This window comes from Thalassophryne amazonica, chromosome 14 (genome assembly GCF_902500255.1).
Source record: "Thalassophryne amazonica chromosome 14, fThaAma1.1, whole genome shotgun sequence".
NCBI lineage: Eukaryota > Metazoa > Chordata > Actinopteri > Batrachoidiformes > Batrachoididae > Thalassophryne > Thalassophryne amazonica.
In genome coordinates this window covers 40,055,259-40,082,149 of record NC_047116.1, presented here as the reverse complement: position 1 = coordinate 40,082,149, position 26,891 = coordinate 40,055,259, and the positions used below count along the sequence as shown (strand labels likewise).

Here is a 26,891-nt window from a genome sequence, read left to right as displayed (position 1 = left end):
TTATACACACATTAACACGCAGTGACAAACTGTGTTTTCTGAATAGGTTGCACAATGTTCACGACTAGTTCACACAAGTGGCACGAAATTTCTGCATACCAGAAATTTTTAACATTTTCTTTGAGCACTGGCCCGCAGCAGCACACAGTTCACGGACATTTTACAACAGTTTACAAAGCGAATACTCGTTGGCACGCAGGATTGCCTGCCAGTGCGGGGATCATATTTGTGCAAGTGTCAAGGTACCTTTACTTCTGCAACTACTTATTATACAATAAAAATAGTGATACAACTACAAGTATGAAATCCAGAACCTTCGGTAATTTTGACCATAGAAGCAAAAAAAGGCATTAACAAGTTTTTTTTTTCACATTAAAAAAGGAGGTATTTCACTTTTTTTTTTTTTTTTTTTGCAGTAAATATAAAATCAGAATGTTGCTTTTACTTATTTATTATTACATTTTGATTCTATTTTTAAATTGTTTATTAAACCAGCATACAAAATGTGAATGTTGTAAGTACTGTTATTATCTGCTGATCTTTACTATTTCAGTCTATATTAATAAACAGTAATCATTTTCTTTTTCTCTTGTTACTGTTGCTGTAGTTTCTCGCGAATCCTCAAAGAGACTACCAGATCTTTGGCTTCTCTGTGCATTGCGACCTTCTTGCCATTGGCCCTCATCACAGCTGTGGCCAAACATAGCCAATCATAGACATTCAAAAAGACTGACCATTTTTGTACCTATTTCTCACTTTTCCTTCCAGTTTGTTTGTTTTTTTTCAGCTATTTGCTCCCTCTCTTGTAACTTTTTTGTAGTCACTTGAAAAGAAGGAGACAATTCTTTGCTGGGACACACTTCTTTCAGTCCAGTTCAACAAAAACATTTGTTCTGATTCGTACACCAGTTCATGAACATTTGGAATACAAATTCTGTTCAAGGCTTCAAAAAATTTAAGATACTTGGCAATAATATAAATAAGATGTAACATTTTTGTCATCAACTAATGATATTTATGATGAGAAATGTAAGTTGGAATTTGATAGGCTAATTAATGATTCCTTGGCTAATCTCATTTGAGTGCCATAATCTGGTATTCACATGAGATCAGCCAAATATTCATCCATATTCTTTAACATTTAATAAAAATGTTAAAGTAGTTCAGATAAATGAGGAATAACACCATTTAAATCTTTTGGCTTTGTTTTATTCCTCATGATTATATGTTTGTGTGTGTTATATGTATATGTTTTGTGTGATTTTTATCTTTATTAAAGATTTATTTCTTCATTTATTTATTTTTGTAGCCCGTGATCCCTGATTGACTGTTTGACAGTGGGGCTGAATTGAGGTGTAACCCCAACACCAATAATTTCAGTCCCACACATACACAACCATGCAAATAAATAATTAATATTTGCCAATCAAAATATTTTGTTCTCAGCCTCAGTTTGTCATAGACTGACTGATCTGCAACAGTCTTGTTCCAATACAAAGATATGTTCAGTGATTTGAAAATCTTCATGTTGGAAGAAACCTGGCTGTAAAAGTAACAATTTCTATTTCCAGTAATTCTTATATTTAGTTTGCTCAGTGGTCTCTGAAAATGGAGGCAATATTTCTACAAATGTATGTAATTCCTGAATTGTTAGTGAGATATTTTTGTTAAACCCCTTGAATTCAAAATTAGCATACGACGTCTGTTAGAAAAGTATCGGACCTTTTTATTTTTTGCAAAAACCTGATGGATCTGAATCACGTGTGCTTGCATGAGCAAGCCTTGAACCTTCGTGCGAATGCGTCATTTCAAGAAAAAAGACAGAAGGACTGGAGCAGCACTGCATCAAATTTTGCCAGAAACTGGGCGACAGCCAGGTGGAAACCATTCTGATGATTCAGACGGCTTTCGGTGACTTTTCAGTCGTGTGACTATCCGAGAAATTGTGGAAGAGGTGGGCATGTCACAGCATGTCCTGTGAGACTTCAACACGAAGGCGCTTTTGCTCCGCCGTCAGAAGCAGCATGAATTTCACAGCCACTCTTTTCATGGCCAAATCTTCTGTCTTCTACAGTGGAAATCTACAGTGGAATGTACCGAAAAAGTGCTGATGTCCACCTCTTCCGCAATTTCTCAGACAGTCACACGATGGTCCCGCATCACCACAGCGTTCACTTTGGAAATGATCTGGTCATTTTAGCATGTTGATGGCTGACCAGAGCGTGGCGCGCTCCCCACCATTGTGCGGACGTCTTTAAACCGGTTGGACCGCTCCTTAATCTGTGTGATGCCCACAGGATCATCACCGAAAGCCATCTGAATCATCCGAATGGTTTCCACCTGGCTGTCACCCAGTTTCTGGCAAAATTTGATGTGGCGCTGCTCCAGTCGTTCTGTCTTTTTCCTTGAAATGAAAATCCGCCATGCGCACAACACACGTCCCACACAAAGGCTGTTTACCAGGAAATGACCCAATCTACAGGCGTGAAAAAGTTCATGCATGCGCACAAAGGTTCAAGGTTGGCTCATGCAAGCACACGTGATTCAAATAAAAAGGTCAGATACTTTTCTAACAGACCTTGTATATATATATATATATATATATATATATATATATATATATATATATATATATATATATATATATACACACAGTGAGGAAAATATGTATTTGAACACCCTGAGATTTTGCAAATTCTCCCACTTAGAAATCATGGAGGGGTCTGAAATTTGCATCTTAGGTGCATGTCCACTGTGAGAGACGTAATCTAAAAAAAAAAAAAATCCGGAAATCACAATGTATGATTTTTTTTATAATTTATTTGTATGTTACTGCTGCAAATAAGTATTTCAACACCTGTGAAAATCAATGTTAATATTTGGTACAGTAGCCTTTGTTTGCAGTTACAGAGGTCAAACGTTTCCTGTAGTTTTTCAGCAGGTTTTCACACACTGCAGCAGGGATTTTGGTCCACTCCTACATACAGATCTTCTCGAAATCTTTCAGGTTTGGACTTTCAGCTCCCTCCAAAGATTTTCTATTGAGTTCAGGTCTGGAGACTGGCCAGGCCACTCCAGGACCTTGAAATGCTTCTTACGGAGCCCCTCCTTAGTTGCCCTGGCTGTGTGTTTGGGGTCATTGTTATGCTGGAAGACCCAGCCATGACCCATCTTCAATGCTCTTACTGAGGGAAGGAGGTTGTTTGCCAAAATCTCACAATACATGACCCCATCCATCCTCCCTTCAATACAGTGCAGTCGTCCTGTCCCCTTTACAGAAGAGCACCCCCAGAGTATGATGTTTCCACCCCCATGCTTCAAGGTTGGGATGGTTTTCTTGGGGTTGTTCTCATCCTCTAAACATGGTAAGTGGAGTTGATTCCAAAAAGCTCTATTCTGATCTCATCTGACCACATGACCTTCTCCCATGCCTCCTCTGGATCATCCAGATGGTCACTGGTGAAGTTCAAACAGGCCTGGACACGTGCTGGCTTGAGCAGGGGGACCTTGCTGCCCTGCAGGATTTTAAACCATGACAGCATCATGTGTTACTAATGTAATCTTTGTGACTGTGGTCCCAACTCTCTTCAGGTCATTGACCAGGTCCTCCTGTGTAGTTCTGAGCTTTCTCAGAATCATCCTTACCCCACAAAGTGAGATCATGGAATCCCAGACCGAGGGAGATTGACAGTCATCTTGTCTTTCTTCCACTTTCTAATAAATAATCATAACAATTGTTGTCTTCTACCAAGCTGCTTGCCTGTTGTCCTGTAGTCCATCCCAGCCTTGTGCAGGTCTACAGTTTTGTCCCTGGTGTCCTTAGACAGCTCTTTGGTCTTGGCTATGGTGGACAGGTTGGAGTGTGATTGACTGAGTATGTGAACAGGTGTCTTTTATACAGGTAACAAGTTCAAACAGGTGCAATTAATACAGGTAAAGAGTGCAGAATAAGAGGGCTTCTTAACCCATCTTTCATACCGTTCCACAGTCTCACCCCACAGAATGAAATGCAGAATCGCTTCTTGTTTGTGCGGATTTTATTCATTTTGAAATTGTATTCCTTAGTAATTGATATCCCCCCTCTTGATCCTTAAACAATTTCTGTGTGTTTTTTGGTAAAAGGTCATTTTTTGCCTTGTAGAAGATCTGTGCTGGAATTTTACTATGGACTTTTTTTGGAATTTTACTATGTCGATCATACTCACTCACTCTTTAGAATCAACACTATTAAAATTAACAGTAATTTTAATAGTTTTGATTCTAAAGAGTGAGTGAGTATGATCGTTAGCCGACATTATGAATGACCTGTATTGCCCTTTTTTTGAAGAATAATTAATGATTTCATTGAACTCATAGAGTTATTACACCAAATTTCTACACAGTAATTGAAATACAGTAAGACAATGAAACAGTATAAGATGTGGAGTGATTTATGATCCAGAACATGTTTTACTTTGTTTAACAGTGAAATGCTTCTTGATGCTTTGGTTTGTATGTATTTGATGTGTGGTTTCCAACTGATTTTCTCATCTATTATTACAAGAAATTTATTTTCATCAACCCTTTCAATCTGCACCCCATCTATCTGTATTTGTACTTGCTCATTGGTTCTGCAGTTCCCAAATAACATTAGTTTTGTTTCATTTAAGTTTAATGACAGTTTCGGTCAAACCATATTTTCAGTTTGTTCATTTCTTCAGTGATTTCCTCTGCAATTTCTTTTACATTTTCCCCAGAACTGAAAATATTTGTGTCATCAGCAAAGAACACCAGTTCGAGTATCTGTGACAACTTACAAATATCACTAAAAGGCGAACACACGCAGCTGCAAGTATGAAACGAACACGGAAAAAAGCTGAGTACGTGCGCAATTTGGGCGTATTTAAATGAAACACAACACTGCAATACGCAGCTCTACGAATACGCCAATGTGAAAGGGGTTTCTCTGTTTCATTAAGTCTTCAGTTCTGCCCTCATTATCTCCCCCCTGCTGTGACTTAAGCACTTCTCATTTGTCTCTCAGTGATGGTCCATTATTGAAGGTTTCCTGTGTTTAACGCGTGCTTCATGCAGCGTCATGATGACGCAGGAATGTCTGCGCCAGGTGCACGCAGCAGGGGCGCAGAGAGGAGAGGTGAGGACGCAGCCTGCAGGTTCTCTGCACAGAGGAATCAAGTGCACAGTTTGGCTGCAGACAGACTGTGCACTCTGATTCCTCTTCTAGTTAGGGCCAAAGTAGGAAAAAGTCCTACGAGGACCCTATTGTAATTGCGCTGTTTATTATTATTATTATTATTATTATTATTAGTAGTAGTAGTAGTATTATCATCACTTTTAAAATCTAAATTTCGGCCCTTTCCCATGCTCAAAAACTCACCAAACTTTGGAAAGTCGTCTGGCCGGATCCGAAATTTGATATTTTGGGGGTCACGCACAAGGTCGCAGCGAAATTGCAAAATAGCGCACCCTAGAAATTTTTTTTAAACCCTTCCGCATAGGGGTTTTTTCGTCGTAGCCTCATGAAATTCAGTACACATATTTACCATGCTGGGACGCACAAAAAAGTCTCTTACCGTCATGGCGAAATGTCGACAGGAAGTCGGCCATTTTGATTTTAAGCTTAGATTTTGAGGTAATTTTTGCCGTTTTTGGCCATTTCCACTACTTACATTTGAACAAACTCATCCTAGGGATTTCATCCAATCGTCTTCAAATTTGGTTCATCAAACTTTGGTGAGCTTTTCGGAGGACGATCGTAGATCTTTCAAACTTGCTGAACACAACGTCTACATATATTAACTTCCCACCTCCGCCATAGCACCCCCCGGTGGTAACAGGAAATGTCCTATTTTTACTTTAACAGGTCCTGATGTCACATAGTTAACCCAATCAACTACATTCAACTTCTAAAACATGCAGAACAAGTTGATGAACGTAGGCGATGATCGCCGTGAAGTTACGAGGAACAGCGTCTGTATGGTGGCGTGCCGAATATCGATCCTTCGCCATGAAATTACGTTCTTCCTTTTGACAGCTTTAATTTTTTTCATATCATCATGAAAATTGATACACAGGTCAAGCACGACAACCTCTTACAATTCATAGGGGCGTAGCCCATGGGCGGGGCAAAATTCCTCAATACAGCCCCCTTGAAACTTTCAAAAACCCCTCCCCATATCGTTTTTTTTTTTTTTTTTTTTTTGGAGTAGGGAGATGAAAATTGGTACACGTGTGACTTGCATAGACGTACAAAAAAGTCTTGCACCATTGGTCTACTCCAAACAGGAAGTCAGCCATTTTGATTTTTCTTGTAATTTTGGCGTGATTTCCACACGTTGTATTTGAACGAACTCCTCCTACGGATTTTGTCCAGTGCACTTCAAATTTCTTTCAGAGCATCCAGGGACTATACTGATAAAAAGTTATCGAAAGCTTTTCTCTATGTCGAAGGGTGTGGCCGGGATGGCACTGCCATTTTGACCCTTCGCCATGGAACGTCAAGTCATGATAACTCCTTCATGCTTTGCCTGATTAACTTGAAACTTCACATGTGTGATGAGGGTTGGCCCCTGAACACACCTGGGCCCTCTGTTTGTGCACTAAGTGCCCCCCAGTGGATGAACCATGAACTTGTCATAACTCCTTATGCATTACCTGACTGACTTGAGATTTCACATGTGTAATGAGGGTCAGCCCCTTAACACACCTTGCCCCTCTGTTTGTGCACTAAGTGCCCCCCAGTGGATGAACCATGAACTCATCATAACTCCTTCATGCATTACCTGATTGACTTGAAACTTCACATATGTAATGAGGGTCAGGCCCCTTAACACACCTGGCCTCTCTGTTTGTGCACTGAGCGCCCCCTAGTAGATGAACCATCAACTTTTCATAACTTCTTTGTGCATTAACTGATTTGCTTGAAACTTGAACTGTGCAATTATTGTCTGCTCTGTACACACCTGACCCCTCTATTTGTGCTCTGAGTGCCCCCTACCGAATGACCCATTAACATGTCATAACTCCTTCATGCATTACCTGACTGAATTGAAACTTCACGTGTGTTAACGGCTGGCCGTTGAACACACCTGGCCCCTCTGTTTGTACACTGAGTGCCCCCTAGTGGATGACCCATTAACATGTCGTAACTCAATCATGCATTACCTGATTGAATTGAAACTTCACATGTGTGTTAATGGATGGTCCTTGAACACACCTGCCCCCTCTGTTTGTGCTCTGAGCGCTGCCTAGTGGATGAACCATCAACTCCTTCATGCATTGTGTGATTTGCTTGAAATTTGAGCTGTGTGATGAGTGCTTGCTGTACACACATGCCCGCATCTGGTCACAAGGAGACACGCTGGCCTGGGTAGGTGGTCGCGCAGAACGAGGGCCCGTATATGACTGCTTGCAGTCCTAGTTTATATTTGTTCTTGTGCTGAGCTACATGTCTGCGCTCTGAGTTCTGTTATAGTTTATCTTTCTCCCTTTGACCGCCCGTGTGCGTGAACGAACCATCCGTGAGCAAATGTGGAAATGTCTGGAGTTATACTTGATGTGGACATGTCCTGTCTTTGGCAATCAGTCTGTGAGCAGGACTTATGTCCTTTTTTTAACAGTGATGAGAGAGTTTGAGGGGAGAACAAGGAACTAACTGCCTGCAGCCTGACAGTTTTTTTTTTTTTCTTTTAATTGTTCACATGTGCGTGTGTGAACGAATCATCCATGAGTGGACTGGAGATGTCCAGACTTTTTACTGGATGTGGACATGTCCTGTCTCTGGCAATCAGTCTGTGAGCAGGACTTTTATGGATTTTATTTAAACATTTTTGTGAGAGAAGAGCGAGCAGTAGCTGCAATCAGCATTTTTTTTCTGTGCACTTTTTTGAGCATGTAGTTTTACTGCATTGTGTACGCGGTATAAAAACAACCCTGCGTGATTTATACTTCAGGAACAATGTAACACAGCAGGAATCATAAATTAGCATCAGGCAATGTTGTATTGTGAGGGTGTGGCTTCCAGTCATGTTGAGTACCGTCCTGTTTCTCTGACTTGTGCTGAAACCACTTAATTTCTGCGTCGAGCACAGGATGCAAAAAAAAATTAAACGTTTAACTTTTGGCATCTAATTTGCTTCATCCTTTGCGTCCCTCGCGCTATTGTGGCGTTGAGCTGCATCGTCTCTGCACTGAGTTGCTTCCACGAGGCATTATCATGACGACATCCGATGCAACTGGAAGACAGCCCCGGTGTGAAAGACCAAAAAGCCCTGGCATTTGCTTGGACCCCAGGCATGCTGGTTATGGTTAACCCTACAGTCACAGAGGCAAAGTGGCAGCCTGCCATTAATTTTCAGTCAGAGTGGACGTTTTGCAGCCAATGGTCACTATGCTGCCAGTTAGGTGGGACCAAAATAGACAAGAAGCCTATTTTATGCAAATGCTGAGCGATGCGACATTGCGACTGCTAAAAAGGCAGCTGGCTGCTCACTCATACACAATAAATAAAGATGGTGGAAAACACACCAAAAACAACTGTATTACACAGATTGAGTTTGGCAGATTACTTTCGCCTGACCCAGTTTCCGGTTGTTTGCAAAATGGCGCTGAATTTGCCGACATGAGAAGATGCTGTTGGATGAGTGTGACCAGGGTCGGACTGGGAACAAATTTCGACCCTGGCATTTTTCCTCTCGACCAGCCCACTATTGGCCCGACGAATCCACCCCCAAACACGCACACCCACCCGTCCATAGCGAACCCCAAATGAACAAATACTATACACCTAAACACCATGAACACACACCTAAACACACACTTTCACTGTCATTTCACCTTGATCATAGTACAAAACGCGGACCCGGCTCCACGAGGGGGTGTCCTGATAACATTAAAGGCAATTACATATTTTGACGAAATTACAAGTTTAAATGACTATATATATATATATATATAAATAAAACATGAGGTTTATGTCACAGAAATCCTACTTTACAATCACACTGCAGTCACTGTTAAATTATTTCCTTTTGCATTTATAATAAACACTTGTATTTATTTAGTGTTTGTTTTTCTGGTTGAAATAAGATATAAATAATCTACCAGACTTCAAAAAGTTTCCATGTTATTTTATTTGGCTAAAAATAAATGTCTGAGGTTCCTTATGTTAAACAAGAAATTATCTAATCTGAAATAACAGGTGGTTTTAATACAGATGAAAGGTTTCTAAAGAACCATTTATTGATTTATTTACCTATTTTAATTACAAGTGTTCTAAACCTTTTTTAACAGTAATCAGAAATTTTGAGGTAACAACAAAAAAACATTTCCAATGATTTTTCTTCAGAAAACTGCTCTATAAATGAGCAGTCCTGTCACACGTTAATGTTTTGTACAGATCAGTGGTTTCTGCACCAATCGGATTGGTCCAATCCATTTTGTAGAGATCAGTGGTTTCTGCCACGAATCTTCCGTGTTTTGGCCCGACACGTCGTTCCTATTGGACAATGCCAAGGTACATCACAGCTCAGAGTGTCGAAAGTTGGCGCACCTCATCTCGACAGAACACCGGCTCTGTGTGGTATGCAGGAGATCACTTGACCGAGCGTCTATACGTTCAAATAATAATTTAAAAAAACAGTCATCACTCTTCACTGTTGGTCAGTCTCTTACAACGGTGCAGCATAAATACACGAGCTTTCCAGGAGCACACGTCTCCTCTGGTGCGCACTATTTTTTTTTTGGGGGGGGGGGTGTGACCCCGCTCCCTGTGATAAACTCATCGCCCCCTTAATTTTTTTTTTTTTCTGGCACCGGGTCTGACAAAACGGAAGCAAATGCACACAAGCGGAAAAAAGTTTTTGTGTCTCCAAAGTAAGTGTGTGAGTGAGTGAGAGAGAGAGAGAGAGAGAGAGAGAGAGAGAGAGAGGGGGGGTAATGTGTAACCACTGCTAGGATTCACACAGCAGCAAATTAAGGAGCTGAAGTCCGTAGCTGTTGCATTTAAAGATTAACAAAAGTAAAGCACAGTTAATTATGATAAAAGAAACGATTCCAACCTTGTATCAGTAGAAGAGCGGAGAGAAGTCCAGGCGCCGAGGACTCAATACATTCACAGGGGCAGGAGCGGCCGACTGCTCTTCCTGCAATCTGATTGGCCACCCTGTATGCTTCTCCATTGTCATTGGCTGTTGGTCATGTCAATCATTGTGCTCGATGTAAGTCTCCGTTGTGTGATCAAACGGAAATAAAACTGAAACTTAGAATAAGACTGCACCGTGTATGTAACACTACAGAACTTTTATTTGACACAAATTCATTAAGTGGCTCTGCAGCTGCGCCGATTAAATGCTGTAGCTTCACCGATCACAGACTTTCCTCGTGTTGACAGCAGCGCGCGGTTCGAGAACACTATATTTCCATAATCTCTATAAATATGGGAGGGCCGGCCCACGCACGTCTAAATGTGCAGCGGCCCACCGGGCAAATGCCCAAAATCACAGATTATCAGTCCGAGCCTGAGTGTGAGTATTGACTTACGATCATTTTGGCGTTAAGAACACTCAAGATACACAAGTTCTTGTGCCAAATATACGCCTGATGTTTTTGTTACCCATGAAAACATCATCATCGCAGGTCTGGGAACTTGGGGATTTTTGACACTTTTATTTGTGAGGGGATAGTGCAAGATCACTTCCATCACCATACAGTGAAGTAAAGAAGGCAGATTATGGATTAATTTCCATCTGTAGTTCCTGTAGATGTTCCACAGCATGTTCTTTCTGCTGGTGCTTAGACTCTAATAAAAAAATCTAATACAATAAAAAACTTGAGAAAAATATAATAAACTTGCACTTTATAAACAAATTTCTCTCTGTGCACAGTTGAGCATCTTGCATGGTGGCACCCTGTGTATGTGTGTGTATATATATATATATATATATATATATATATATATATATATATATATATATATATATATATATATATATATAAGGTTTCGAACACACCAGAATTTTCATAAAATAAATTTAATTAATAATAATGATTTTATTCATCAAAGGGTCAACAGGAAATGCGGTCTTCAGCAGATCTTTCCTCAGTCAGTCACAGCTGGGACTTAATTTGTCAGAAACTTTGCTGAGAAGAACCCAGCAACAAGACAAACGCCACTAAAGATGTAGACCCAGGATTTGTCCATCTTAGATTCCATCTTCTTTTTGAATCTGGACTCCTGTGCCTCCAGTTCTTTTTGGTGTTTGGCTTCTTCCTGTTTCATTTCTTTCCTGCACTCAGACTTGTGCAGTTTCAGTTGTTTCTGGTAGTTTTGCTTTTTCAGTTCAAACTGTGCTTTGAAAGCTGCCAGTTCTTTCTCCAAAATCTTCATCTGAGCTTCCAGCTCCTCTTGTAGACCTTCCTTCGCTTTCATTTCTTGTCTGTACTCTGTCTTGTCGGCATCCAGTTGTTTCTGGTCATTTTGCTGTTTGGCTTTCAGTTCTTCGTCAAACTGTGCCTTCAGAGCTTCCCGTTCTTTCTCCATGATTTTCTGCTGAGCTTCCAGCTTCTCTTGTTGATGTTCTTGCTTCTCTTTCACTTCATTTTGGCATTTTGTGTTGTGGGCTTCCAGTTGTTTCTGGTAGTTTTCCCGCATGGCTTTCAGTTCTTCAGCACACTGTAACTTCACAGCTGCCAGTTCTTTCTCCTTAATGTTCTTCTGAGTATCCAGCTCCTCCTGTAGATGCTTTTCCTTCTCTATCAGTTTTTTTCTACACTCAGTCGCGTGGACTTCCAGGTTCTTCTGGTACTGTTCCTGCTTAGTCTGCAGGTCCTTCGCAACCTCTACCCTCTTAGCTGCAAGTTCCTTCTCCATACTGAACTTCAGAGCTTCAATTTCCAACTTTAGACATTCTCGCTCCTCTGTCACCTGGAGGAGCTCCTGTGAGAGGTCTTCGGTCGTCATTGTGGCTGTGCTGACTTTGGTGGGCTCAGATTTGGCTTGCAGGGGTTTTGTGGGCAGACATTCTTTCTTCACCTCTTCTTCGTGTCTGTGTTCAGTCACACTCTTCACTTTTGTCTTCACTTCATAGGGCTCTGTTAAAAAAGAAGAAAAAGAAAAATGAAGATGAGGGTTTTATTTGAATTTTATTTAAATCTAACCTGTTGGCAGCACCGACCTGAAGATTAACTTGGATCTGAGTAGAATCGTCTCACCAGATGTGACTACTTTAAATCAAATCTAAGTCCACATACTGTATGTAGGTGGCCCAAGATCATACAACATCAATAAAATACATTTATACTGTTGACACTCAGAGAAGATCAGATCTTTCTGATCAGATCTGTTCTGACAAAAAAACATCAAGAATAAAATCTGCAACCTGATTCATAAAGAAAAACACTGACACAAAAAGGTAACATCTGCATCGCAATCATGTAAAAAAGAAAAGGGGTGTATACTTACTGCCTTCAATGAGGGCTCCTCGTGGGCCGGTGATATTTGTTGCCTCTGGCCCCTTCCTTCCTTCCACGATGGCAAACTGCACTTTTTGACTCTCTTCAAGTTTGCAGAAAGGCTCTTCTTCATCATGTCTTACGACGGAGCTGTAGTGGAAGAAAATGCTCTCTGCTGTGTCTCTCCTCTTGATGAACCCGTAGCCGTCTTTCTCACTGAACCACTCAACCCTTCCTAAAACTTTTTTCTTCAGGATTTTAGGAGGAGTTACAGCTGCAGCTGTCTGCTCCTTAATGTTCTTACTGTTCTCTTTTCTCTTCTCTTCATGGGGCTCTGTTAAAAATGAAAAACAAAAATGAACAGGAGTGTTTTTTGGAATCTAACCTGTCAGCAGCAGCAACCTGAACCTGGATCTGATCAGAATTCTCTCACCAGATGCGACTACTTTAAAATCAGATCTAAGTCCACACATGTACACACAGTAAAATCACCTGCGTAAAACTAACACGGACAGTGTTAAATTAACACTGCCATTGTACATATGGTCCCGCTCTGGTCAGAGCGGGACCTTATGTTCACGGTCAGTGTTAATTTCACACTGTCCGTGTTAGTTTTACACTGGTGATTTTACTGTGTAGGTGGCCCAAGATCGTACATCAATAAAAGACATTTATACTGTTTCCACTCAGAAAAGATCAGATCTGATTGTTGTGATAGAAACCAACAATAAAATCTGCAACCTGATTCAAAAAGAAAAACACACACAAAAACATCTGCATCACAATCATGCAAAACAAAAACGGGGGCCTATACTTACTGTTTTTGATGGGGACGCCTCCTGGACCCGTGACATGTGCTGCCTGTGGCCCCTTCCTTCCTTCCACAATGTCAAACTGCACTTTTTGACCTTCTTCAAATTTCCAGGAAGGCTGCTCATCATCCTTGTGTCTTACGATGGCGGTGCAGTGGAAAAAAATGCTCTCTGCTGTGTCTGCCCTCTTGATAAACCCGTATCCATTTTTCCCATTGAACCACTCGACTTTTCCTAAAACGTCTCTCTTAAGGATTTTAGGACCCATTATAGTTGTGGCGGTCTGCTTGGATTGAGTCTTCAAAGTAATGTCAGTCTGTTGTGTCTTAGACTCACTCACTGCTTATATTTCCTTAAAGTCAGTAAATGTTTCTAATTCACACTTTCTGATTTTATCTTCCTTCTCTCACTCAGAGAATGGTGGCTTCTGAAGATAGCGGCAATTTCCCACAGTTACTTAAGACATAATGCGACCTTTGTACTCTTTGTGCAGCCTTTATGCTACAGAAGATTAAAGCATTAAAGATGAAATTAAAGATTAAAGCATAAAGCCCTCTTTTAAAATTACAAATTCTCAACGATATTATGAGTCCTTTGTACCCTTTATGACATCACAAAGCATCGTGGACTAAGTGGGGGGGGGGCAAAGTCCCCCCCCAGCCATATTGTACATATGGTCCAGTGGTGATTTTACTATGTAGGTGGCCCAAGACCATACAACATCAATAAAAGACATTTATACTGTTTCCACTCAGAAAAGATCAGATCTGATTGTTGTGATAGAAATAGAAAGACATGAGTCCTTTGTACCCTTTATGACATCACAAAGCATCATGGACTGAGTCCCCCTCATCCACAAAATCACACCCCCCGGCCACCTCCTCCCTCACCCCTTGAAACATTAATGCATGCATCGATCCACTCAGTGGTCTCTTCGGTGCTTCATTATCACTGAAATAGTAAATTAAGTCAATACACAGTTATTTTAAGAGCAGCAAAGAGGTGTATGTGTTGTTCTTGAAGCAACTGGTAGCAGTGTTAAGAAACATCTCAGATTAATCATGTTGCTGAAGACATTTCAGATTACTGTGAAAGCTATGCAATCATTGTTTAGTGTGACTGAGTGTAACCTGACAGCACAGAGAAGACGTAAACTAAAATCATGAGGCTAAAATCCATTTGATGAGAATGAAACGGTCTGAAGTGAACCAAGAAGTTTGAATTGTGTTTCAGTATTAAAGTTGAATAAAATCTTGCCTTTGCTGTACTTCAGTGTCAAGTAACAGTTTTTTTAACATGCTTTATGGGTCCCTTCACACATAGTGCGAAGTTTGGATGAAATGCACTCGTCCCTGCCTCCAACGCCTCGTACACCTGTTGCTTCAACTATGTGCACACACAAGCGCCTGAAAGACAAAGTGTGCGCTGTGTGAACTCGTGGGATAATTCAGGGGTCTCCAGTGACCTCGTCCTCCCCTGTCTCTCTTATCCCGCGCATCAGTTGATTTGAAAGAAGGTTTTGACCAGTTATTTAAGTTTGAACATAATTACTCTGAGGGCTAGACCACCACTCAGAGATTTATTAAACAGAATTTAAATGTCACAGAATTTAACAAAATGCAAGTTTTACAGAATGAGTGAGATAGATTAAATCATACCCAGACGTTCTGAGGGTCCCAGGAGCTGAGAGCTTCCAACCAGGTGTCTGGTGTTCCAGCAAGCTCTCAGCAAAGAGGAACCTTGAGCAGTGGCATGGATGTGGCACGGCATATCCTGCTGGTATGACCTGCATGTACCACGTATATTAATGTCGCCCCCCCCGCTGCAAATCTGAACAGGCTGTTATATCCACAATAGACCTTACAGTACAGATATTTGTCCATTCCCTCCTATGCGCGATGTAAATAATGTGAATATTATCTCCATCATAACTGTATATAACATGGGCAGTTGCCTCTCTGTGGTGCACAGTAACACCTCATTGCATGCGTCAGACTCAGAGCTGAACAGATCTCACACTGTAATATATGATCAACTTCTAAATCTGTAGGAGATATGACATGGAACTGTTGTGCCAGGCCGTGACAGCATTAATAAACATGAATCTCGCCTCCAACAGCCGTCCAGGAGTGTTTCACAGTGCAGACGTGGAGCTGAAACTGGCAGCCTGTAGTTAAAATCCTCTCACCCAAAATAAAAAATAAATCCCATGTGATAATCCAACCATCAGTGTCCAGAGTTGCGTTGGGCTCCTGAAGTGAGCAAAAAAGAAACTAAAGTTCGCTGGAAAGGCTCCGTGTGACGCATGGGACAGCATGACACACTGCCAGCAAACTTTCAGCAAAGCTGTCCAGGGGCGCTAAGCGCGCTCTTAGTGACTCATATATGCATACACACACACAGACACACAAAAGTCCCTTCGGCTGCTCCCTTGTTTGCACTCGGGATAGCCACAGCAAATCCAAGGTGGATCTTCATGTTACGCCGGATGCCCTTCCTGACGCAACTCCACATTACATGGAGAAATGTGGCAGGGGTGGAATTTGAACCCGGAACCTTCTGCACTGAAACCAAGTGCATTAACCACAGACACACAGCTGAGTGATAATTGCAGCCCCATGCGTGTGTGGGGAGCGCACATGCACCACGCACACAGGCCCGCTGCGCACTTGCACACTAATGCACATGAGGAACACAGTGCTCCAGTCTCGTGTTTGCCATCCAGATGTTTGGACATCGGCAGGCTGCAGCGCCTTTTATGACCGTCTGACAGCAGTCTGTGTCATCTAAACTGTCATCTGCATGCCTTTGGATGCCATCATGCAGGTGTGGACGAGGTAATCTGTATGCGTTCTGACATTGCTGACCACACCTCTTTTCCTCCCAACTGTATCGGATTATGGCAGTATTTGTTGTGTCGAGCTGACTCCTGCACATTTTTGCAATGTGTGACGGGGGCTTTAACCATCTGTTTCAGATGGAAAAGTGCTGCAGAAATACAGTCCATTGATCAGCACATTAAAAAAAACTTTAGACAGGTTTAGACAATCAACAGTCAATCATCAGAGGTGGATATTACAGAATCCACCTCTGTTGAATCACTTAAGGCCACTTTTCCACTGTTTTACACAAGCACTAATTTGTCAAGTCAAGTCAGTTTTATTTATATAGCGCCAAATCACAACAAACAGTTGCCCCAAGGCACTATATATTGTAAGGCAAAAGCCATACAATAATTACAGAAAAACCCCAACGGTCAAAACGACCCCCTATGAGCAACCACTTGGTGACAGTGGGAAGGAAAAACTCCCTTTTAACAGGAAGAAACCTCCAGCAGAACCAGGCTCAGGGAGGGGCAGTCTTCTGCTGGGACTGGTTGGGGCTGAGGGAGAGAACCAGGAAAAAGACATGCTGTGGAAGAGAGCAGAGATCAATCACCAATGATTAAAAGCAGAGTGGTTCATACAGAGCAAAAAGAGGTGAATAAAAAGAAACACTGGGTGCATCATGGAAAACCCCCCCAGCAGTCTAAGTCTATAGCAGCATAACTAAGGGATGGTTCAGGGTCACCTGATCCAGCCCTAACTATAAGCTTTTTCAAAAAGAAAAATTTTAAGCTTAATCTTAAAAGTAGAGAGGGTGTCTGTCTCCCTAATCCGAATTGGGAGCTGGTTCCACAGGAGAGGAGCCTGAAAGCTGAAGGCTCTGCCTCCCATTCTACTCTTACAAACCCTAGGAACTACAATTAAGCCTGCAGTCTGAAAGCGAAGCGCTCTATTGGGGTGATATGGTACTATGAGGTCCCTAAGATAAGATGGGACCTGATTATTCAAAACCTTATAAGGAAGAAGAAGAATTTTAAATTCTATTCTGAAATTAACAGGGAGCCAATGAAGAGAAACCAATATGGGTGAAATATGCTCTCTCCTTCTAGTCCCTGTCAGCACTCTAGCTGCAGCATTTTGAATTAACTGAAGGCTTTTCAGGGAACTTTTAGGACAACCTGACAACCAGTAGTCCAGCCTAGAAGAAATAAATGCATGAATTAGCTTTTCAGCATCACTCCAAGACAAGACCTTTCTAATTTTAGAGATATTGCACAAATGCAAAAAAGCAGTCCTACATATTTGCTTAATACGCGCATTGAAGGACATATCCTGATCAAAAATGACTCCAAGATTTCTCACAGTATTACTGGAGGTCAGGGTAATGCCATCCAGAGTAAGGATCTGGTTAGACACAATGTTTCTAAGATTTTTGGGGCCAAGTACAATAACTTCAGTTTTATCTGAATTTAAAAGTAGGAAATTAGAGGTCATCCATGTCTTTATGTCTGAAAGACATTCCTGCAGTTTAACTAATTGGTGTGTGTCCTCTGGCTTCATGGATAGATAAAGCTGGGTATCATCTGCGTAACAATGAAAATTTAAATAAAATTGGTCCTAGCACAGAACCTTGTGGAACTCCATCAACCTTCACTAATGTTGTTTCTGTACTATGATGAATTCTGAAACCTGACTGAAACTCAGATGATCAGTTAGCTGTTTTACAACTACCCTTTCAAGAATTTTTGAGAGACAAGGAAGGTTGGAGATTGGCCTATAATTAGCTAAGATAGCTGGGTCAAGTGATGGCTTTTTAAGTAATGGTTTAATTACTGCCACCTTAAAAGCCTGTGGTACATAGCCAACTAATAAAGATAGATTGATCATATTTAAGATCAAGGCATTAATTAATGGTAGGGCTTCCATGAGCAGCCTGGTAGGAATGGGGTCTAATAGACATGTTGATGGTTTGGAGGAAGTAACTAATGAAAATAACTCAGACAGAACAATCAGAGAGAAAGAGTCTAGCCAAATACCAGCATTACTGAAGGCAGCCGAACATAAAGATATGTCTTTGGGATGGTTATGAATAATTTTTTCTCTAATAGTTAAAATTTTATTTGCAAAGAAAGTCATGAAGTCATTACTAGTTAAAGTTAAAGGACTACTCGGCTCAATAGAGCTCTGACGCTTTGTCAGCCTGGCTACAGTGCTGAAAAGAAACCTGGGGTTGTTCTTATTCTTATTCTTCAATTAGTGATGAATAGTAAGATGTCCTAGCTTTACGGAGGGCTTTTTTATACAGCAACAGACTCCATTTCCTCTCCAGCTTACGGGTTATCTGCTTTAAGCTGTGAGTTTGTGGGTTATACCACGGAGTCAGACACTTCTGATTTAAGGCTCTCTTTTTCAGAGGAGCTACAGCATACAAATGTTGTGCTCAATGAGGATGTAAAGCTATTGATGAGATAATCTATCTCACTCACAGAGTTTAGGTAGCTACTCTGCACTGTGTTGGTATATGGCATTGAAGAACATAACAAAGAAGGAATCATATCCTTAAACCTAGTTGCAATGCTTTCAGAAAGACTTCTACTGTATTGAAACTTATTCCCCACTGCTGGGTAGTCCATTAAAGTAAATGTAAATGTTATTAAGAAATGATCAGACAACAGGGGGTTTTCAGGGAATACTGTTAAGTCTTCAATTTCTATGCCATATATCAGAACAAGATCTAAAGTGCGGTTAAAATGGTGGGTGGGCTCATTTACATTTTGAGCGAAGCCAACTGAATCTAATAATAGATTAAATGCAGTGTTGAGGCTGTCATTCTCAGCATCTATGTGGATGTTAAAATCACCCACTATAATTATCTTATCTGAGCTAAGCACATTCAGACAAATGGTCTGAAAATTCACAGAGAAACTCACAGTAACGACCAGGTGGATCATAGATAATAACAAATAAAACTGGTTTTTGAGACTTCCAATTTGGATGGACAAGACTAGGAGTCAAGCTTTCAAATGAATTAAAGCTCTGTCTGGGTCTTTGATTAATTAATAAGCTGGAGTGGAAGACTGCTGCTAATCCTCCTCCTCGACCCGTGCTTCGAGCATTCTGATAATTAGTGTGACTCGGGGGTGTTGACTCATTTAAACTAACATATTCATCCTGCTGTAACCAGGTTTCTGTAAGGCAGAATAAATCAATATGTTGATCAAGTATTATATCATTTACTAAGAGGGACTTAGAAGAGAGAGACCTAATGTTTAATAAACCACATTTAACTGTTTTAGTCTGTGGTGCAGTTGAAGGTGCTATATTATTTTTTCTTTTTGAATTTTTATGCTTAAATAGATTTTTACTGGTTGTTGGTGGTCTGGGAGCAGGCACCGTCTCTACGGGGATGGGGTATTGGGGGGATGGCAGGGGGAGAGAAGCTGCAGAGAGGTGTGTAAGACTACAACTCTGCTTCCTGGTCCCAACCCTGGATAGTCACGATTTGGAGGGTTTAATAAAATTGGCCAGATTTCTAGAGATGAGAGCTGCTCCATCCAAAGTGGGATGGATGCCGTCTCTCCTAACAAGACCAGGTTTTCCCCAGAAGCTTTGCCAATTATCTATGAAGCCCACCTCATTTTTTGGACACCACTCAGACAGCCAGCAATTCAAGGAGAACATGCGGCTAAACATGTCAATCCCGGTCCGATTGGGGAGGAGCCCAGAGAAAGCTACAGAGTTTGACATTGTTTTTGCAAAGTTACACACCGATTCAATATTAATTTTAGTGACCTCTGATTGGCATAACCAGGTGTCATTACTGCTGATGTGAAATACAATCTTACCAAATTTACGCTTAGCCTTAGCCAGCAGTTTCAAATTTCCTTCAATGTCGCCTGCTCTTGCCCCTGGAAGACATTTGACTATGGTTGCTGGTGTCGCTAACTTCACATTTCTCAAAACAGAGTCGCCAATAACCAGAGTTTGTTCCTCGGCGGGTGTGTCGCTGAGCGGGGAAAAACGGTTAGAAATGTGAACGGGTTGGTGGTGTACAGGGGGCTTCTGTTTAGAACTATGCTTCCTCCTCACAGTCACCCAGCTGGCCTGCTTTCCCGGCTGCTCGGGATCTGCTGGGGGACAGCTAACGGCGGCTAAGCTACATTGGTCCGCACCAACTACAGGGGCCTGGCTAGCTGTAGGATAATTTGTATGAAGTCTTTGTGGTTGGACCAAACTCCTGACACTGGTAAGTCAGACTTCATCGTCTCATCTGTCCAAAAATGCTTCGTTAAGAGGACGATACTACAAAAGCACTATAATAATAATAGTGATAATAATAATAATAATAATAATAATTATTATTATTATTATTATTATTATTATTATAACTACTACTATTAATATTAGTAGCCATAGTATTATAAAAGGTGCTTAGAGATATGAACTTAGTTTCAATGTGCCAAACGTTTGTCCAGTACATTGATGATGGGATGTTGCTTTTATTAACATTTGTATTTGGGACAGCCCCTTTAATGTCATTACATTTAAACAAGCAAGAGTGGCCTTTGTGGCCACCAGGACTCTGCGATTGCCAACATGGTTTCATAAGTAACAAGTTTGTAGGCCTGTACCTTTGTTTTATGTTATCATCACTGTGCAGGTTCATATGCCAACATGGCTCAAGAAAGGAGTTTCACTGGACCTCAGCTGTATCTGTAAGAACCAAACTTCAGAACTGAATAGGCAGTCAGCTCTCAGATAGAATGGTGGCCTGTCCAGGGCGTGCCCCACCTCTCACACAGTGACTGCTGGGATAGGCTCAAGCAACCCCATGACCCTTTATTGAAATAAAAGGGTATAGAAAATGAATGAATGTGCAGTAGTTACTTATGGGCATTTTGCAAAGCCATTCATTGATGGACTGACTTTATCCAGTGCTTCATTTTCTAATTTAAAAAGTTATGAGGAAAAATGCATAATTTGAATATCTGCGTGTGTTCAGCAGCAGTGTGTCAGTGATGGAGTAGGATTGGTATTCAGCTGACCACAGCTCCCAGTACAAAACACAAATACAGCTCTGTTATGTTATTCAGGAATGACTCATGATTGTTTGCATGGTTCTCTGCTCACTGTCTCTATATTCCTGTGCTTATGTTTAGTCCCTTTGGATTTTTCACAAGTTTGACCAAATTTATTATTATATGTTGAAACCTCGTTATTATAAAATACCTTTACTTCTGTGGTACAAAATTAGTGATAATTTTATAGCTGTTAAAGAAATTTATTGTGGAGATTCCATGGTAAATATAAGAATCAGAATCAAATTTATTGCCAAGTAAGTTCTCTCATACAAGGAATTTGATCTAGTGTTATTGGTGCATAAACAATAAGAAAAAGAAAGAAAAATAGTTCTGTAAGAAGTACAGAACTATTCAAACTAGTCAAACAGGCAATATTCTAATCCAGTTACATTTTTTCTGCAAATCTGATTGGTTAAACATGTGAGATTTCAGACTATATAATATTGGGGTAACGGTGGCAAAATATTCAACTGTTTCACATTTGGATGTACTACTCTACGACCTGACTGGTGTTCTGATGAGATGTCATTCCTGTTGAATTTCATGCTCAATATTGTTGGGACGCAGAACTTTCGATTTATGCGACGAGACACACAATTCAACTTAACACCGGTTGTGCGCATTGCTAGTGTTAGCACTGTTAGCTGAGAGTGAGAGCAAGTTGTGTACCACCGCCACCACTGAAACAGGTGAATTTAAACTACCATGCGAAAGTATTGATGTGGATTCTGATAGAGAATTACCATGTCACATTTGATGGATTTGATGGATTTTCACGTATGATGGATTATTCCATGCCCTGACCCCTGTTGGAGCAACACTGCCTCGGGTGATGGTAAGCCTCGCCGACTGAATTACCTACAGAAAAATAAACTGTGCAAATGATCGAATTGAATTAGAATTGGAATAACCCCCTTGTGTCTGATGATTTGCGGACGTTCATGCTGTTATAAGTTTGCAAATAGCCATTTTACGGCTCCTCCATAAAACTCCTTTTTACCGGCGATGCATAAGCTCAATTTGTGACCGTATAACCAGCATGAACATCTGCAAATCATCAGACACAACAGGGTTATTCCCTAATTATGCTCACTGTTAAATAAGTATAATGTAGTGGAATGGGACTGTGAAAAACAGATGATTGCAGTACAGATGTACAGTACCTTTCAGTGCAGGGATGACCAAGCTGTGCTTTATGGTAGTGGGGGAGCAGGGTAAGTGGGGGCCTCTGGCATTATTTATTAGTCTAGCTACAGATGGAAAGAAGCTGTTTTAGTGTCTTGAGTTTTTAGTCCTGATGGGCCTCAGCCTCCTGCCAGAGGGGAGGGTTATGAAAAATTTGTGTCCTGGGTGAGAGGGATCGGCCACAAGTCCATGAACAGAATCCGGGCATAGGTTCCTGGGGAGTCCAGATGCTGGAGGATGAAGTGGAGGGCCATGTTGACAGAGTCGTCTACTGACCTGTTGGCTCTGTAGGCTGCAGGTGGTCCAGAGATGCGAGTCAGAGATGGCCTTGAGGTGTGTGAGGACAAGGCACTCCAAGGTCTTCATCACCACAGAGGTCAGGCCAATGGGTCTGTAGTCATTAAGTCCTGTAGTTCTTTGTTTTTTGGGGATGGGGAATGATGGTGGAGGCCTTGAAGCATGCTGGCAGTGGTGGGCACAGATAACCAAAAAATTAACTTCGAAAACAGATAATCAGATAACTGAAAAGTTATCTTTGATAAAGATAAAACAATAAACCACCCAAAAATGTATCAGATGTTACAGATAAGCCATAAATTCCAGTATTGTCTCTGGTACATTTGCAACTACTAATAAACTGAATTTGAGTTTTAACACCACGATCACTTCTGGTAGCATCAAAAGCAACAACAGACCCAAACAATGAGCCCACACTTCTGTCTTTGAACATCTTGCCCCCTGCTGGAAGCTCTTATTTACTACATGGCTTCCAGCACAGAAGCAAGCAGCCACAATGCCTCACTCTCTACCCAATCACAACACTCCGGTCTGGCAGAGGTCTTGGAAAATAAAGCAGTGCTGACTTATGGTTTTGATTTACAAATAACATTAATACCGATAGAATAACTCCATTAACGGCAATTCTGTCATTTGTACAAAGTTAAAATATAACATATATCTTTTAATGTTGAATAATGCACTGATTCTGAGGTTTTGTAACAAACACAGACAGATCGCAAAGGATTCTGGGTAAAATGTGCTTCTGCTAAACACTGATTGGTTCAGTCATTCATTATGTAAACGAACACATTAACGTGATGTGTGTCATGTGTTGGTGTTTACAGATAAATGTGCTTTTGTAAAATATTCATTTTTTTAATTTGTAAAAACAGGCATTTTTACGGAGCCCTGGAAGTGTCATCACAAAATGTTTTGCATGTGGAAAGAATGTGTGCTCATTTTATTATATTGTGCGCACGTTTTATGATGTTGTGCGCACGTTTTATGATGTTGTGCGCACGTTTATTATATTGTGCACACGTTTTATTATATTGTAAAACGTGCACTCAATATTGTCTTGACACATAAATGTTGGCTATTCACCCTATTGATGTTTCAAATCCCGCAAAACCTCGGAGAGGTCGCCGCGCTGTGAGATCTCAGTAACATTGAGAACTGCTTTGAGACGCTCTGATCACGCTGCACTTTAACCACTGCACACAGACAACACCATTAACATCGCAACATAAAACTATTGTGTTATTATTATTATTATTATTATTATTGTGTTTATTTTATGTAAACATGCGAGAATCACAGGCTGTCTCTCTGTTATTTTCAGTGGGAGCTGCTGTGAGCTACAATTGCTTCCTGATCATGTAGTTCTGGGGGAAAGTGAAGTTTGCTCTTTAACATCTTGATTATTGTTCTTTACAACACTGTTTGTCCTCTTTGTTCGAGACTAATATATATAATATGTCTGAAATTCGGTTTGCGTTTATTAAATTCCACGCAGATTAAACGTAACAGACACGGATTACTTGTTATAATTGTTTTAGCAAGTTTTCAGGGTATTGGTATAAAAACAGTCCTGCGTGATTTATACTTCAGGAACAATGGAACACAGCAGGAATCATACACTGGCATTGGGTAATGCTGCTTTGCTCTGACTTGTGCTGAAACCACTTAAATTCTGTTTCGAACACAGGATGCAAACCACAATTAACATGTTTAATTTTTGGTGTCTGATTTGCTTCATCCTTTGCGTCCGTCGTGCTGTTGTGGCGTCGAGCTGCTTGTCTCGGCACTGAGTTGCTTCCACACGGCGTTGTCATGATGACACATGATGCAACTGGAAGCAGCCCCATGTGAAAGGGACTTTACGCACCCAGAGGGCCCAGAGATGAAGAGTCTGACACATCAGAGGAGGAGTTTTAAGGTTGATATAAGACTGACTTTTGGTTGTGCAAGTAACTTTTTTTTGGTGCAAGTAATTTTTTTGTTACTAGCACCAGTACAAGTAGGTTAAAAAATGTATTTTGACCCCTGTTGATTGTGGGATGCAGGGAGCACTGTTAACAGCAATAATAAAACATTTATGCCAGGTGAGTGAACTGTCCAAAAAATGCCCTCGGACCCCAGAGGGTTAACCACTGAATCTGAAACATGATGGTAGATGCGTGAAAACGACGTGGAATAAGTCTCTTTTCCAAAGGGTATTCCATGTCACGTCAGTGACCCTATGACTTTGGCGGAGGTTTGCGCTCTCCGAGTGTTTCTAGTTAACTGTAGAACCGTTTTGGAGAAAATGTTTTTGCCTTTTTTTTTTGCCTTTTTTTGCCTGCTTGCGACCCCCCGCACAAAGCGAGTCATTTGTCACGCGAGGCAGAAATTATTAAACACGCTAGACAGTTTGCTTTTGGGTCAGAAAGGCAGATGACTCTCACAAAATCCACCGCAGATGAGGGTATCCTGCTTAAGCATTTGACCACGTGTGCCATTTGGAAAAGAATCTTCCTCCCGTGTGCGCCAGGCTTAATGTGGCATGGTGACGACGCTGAGCTTATGTAGCCCTACTCTAAGTTTATGCAACCCTACACTGATCTTATGCTGAGGGACACAAAGTGACACAAAGGGGTCTGTGAAATTGACGTAAAAAATTAAACGCTTAATCTTTCCGTGGACTTGCGGCGTAGAGTACCGGACGCAAGGCTCTACGCAAGTCTACATCATAACACTCCGCTACTGTATGTAAGCCTATGCAACACTGCACTACTGTACACCATGCCTCTGCAATTGTACTCAACCCTACGCCAGCCCGGTGAAAATCCTTTTAGGTTTTTTATCTGTACATACCTGCATTGCTAGATTTTATTCATCCTGCTGAACTTTGCTGGCAGTGAAGCTTCAAAATCACAGAAGAAGAAGAGGCAGGCCAAGCTTCCACACCCAGTATACTTCCTCACAGATGGATCACCAGTGAGTGGACATATCCACGTCCACCATAACTCCTCACAAACAGATCGCCAGTGAGAGGACATGTCCACATCCACTATAACTCCTCACGGACGACGAATCATGCACACAATCACCAGCTGCAGCTCCGCCTTTACCTCCTCAAGTTCTCTCAGGATTGTGGCACGTTAAATAAAGTCCATTCACTCTTGGTAATAATGTTTTCTGACTTTTGAATTCAAAAGTCAATTCAGTTTATCACATCCATCTGTGTGGCCAGGCAGTCTGTAAAAACAGTGTCATGGAGCCAAGCTTCTCTCCCCTGTGCGCAACTTATGCAGCCATTCCTGCGTACTAGATACGCAGCACAGTGCAACTCTACGCAGGCCCGGTGTGAGGGGCTTTAGCATGACTGATATGAAAAAAAGAGCAAAAAGGAAATATGCGGACACCTCCATCCTTGCAGTCTATTGAGGAAGATTTAGTTCCTTGACGTGGATCAACCTCACTAGTGGAAGTGGTTTGGATTTGACAGGATGGTTGTCAGAAACCTGTTGCTGTTAAAACAGCTCAACAATGTTGTTTCTCCTCCTGTGAACTAAGGTATAAGAATAATATGAAAAGCTTTGACATTCTGCTGCCAAAGAAAAGCTAAACAATTAATGCCTACTAATGCCTACTAAGAGTTCGACAAACACAATTTCGAAGAACATAGTAAAATGTTGTTATTGTCAAAGCTTAAAAAAAATCTATTACTTTTTGTCCCTGCTGTCTACCTTGTTTTTTAAACTTTACTTTCTTCTTTTCTAAGTTCAGACTTAGGTCTAGTGACTACAGATGAATGATAACATTAGCAGCTTGCAACTTTTACACTGTTACAGTTTAGCTAGCTAGAACCAATATTTGCCTTAGCTAACATTAGCTGACTAATGTGTAATTTGCAATCTGCCTGTCAGTGTGGCTTTTCTCAAGGCATTCCACTTTTCTTACTCAAAGTGGCAGGATTAGCACTCGAGTTACTCTTAAAAAAATAAATAAATCACCCAGGCTACTTTAAAACCATGAGGATGGAAACTGGTGTGGCGCTCAGTAGAGGTGGGCGATACCAGGAATCAAAATACTTTATTATCACAATCAACATTTTTGTTTAAAAAAATATCACTCAACACAACTTAAAACAAAATCTCCTGAGGTAGAGGGCTGACAAACCACAATACAAGGGTGCGCTGCTCTGTGTTGTGTGACACAGCGCAGCGCTGCTCTTACAGACAGAGAGTATACTTTGATGAATCTGCGTGGGCAGC

General features: G+C 41.1%; 2 long non-coding RNA genes across 2 annotated transcripts; one reads left to right on the top strand and one right to left on the bottom strand.

Moving 5' to 3' along the window:
* Positions 1-156: 156 nt before the first annotated feature.
* On the top strand, positions 157-8,465 carry LOC117525142. Its single transcript, XR_004564966.1, has 3 exons — positions 157-168; positions 7,992-7,999; positions 8,378-8,465. It is a non-coding gene; the product is annotated as an uncharacterized LOC117525142 (long non-coding RNA).
* A 3,601-nt stretch (positions 8,466-12,066) lies between these two features.
* LOC117525227 lies at positions 12,067-12,882 on the bottom strand. Its single transcript, XR_004564999.1, has 2 exons — positions 12,853-12,882; positions 12,067-12,173 (listed from the first exon to the last, which is right to left on the bottom strand). It is a non-coding gene; the product is annotated as an uncharacterized LOC117525227 (long non-coding RNA).
* Positions 12,883-26,891: the final 14,009 nt, after the last annotated feature.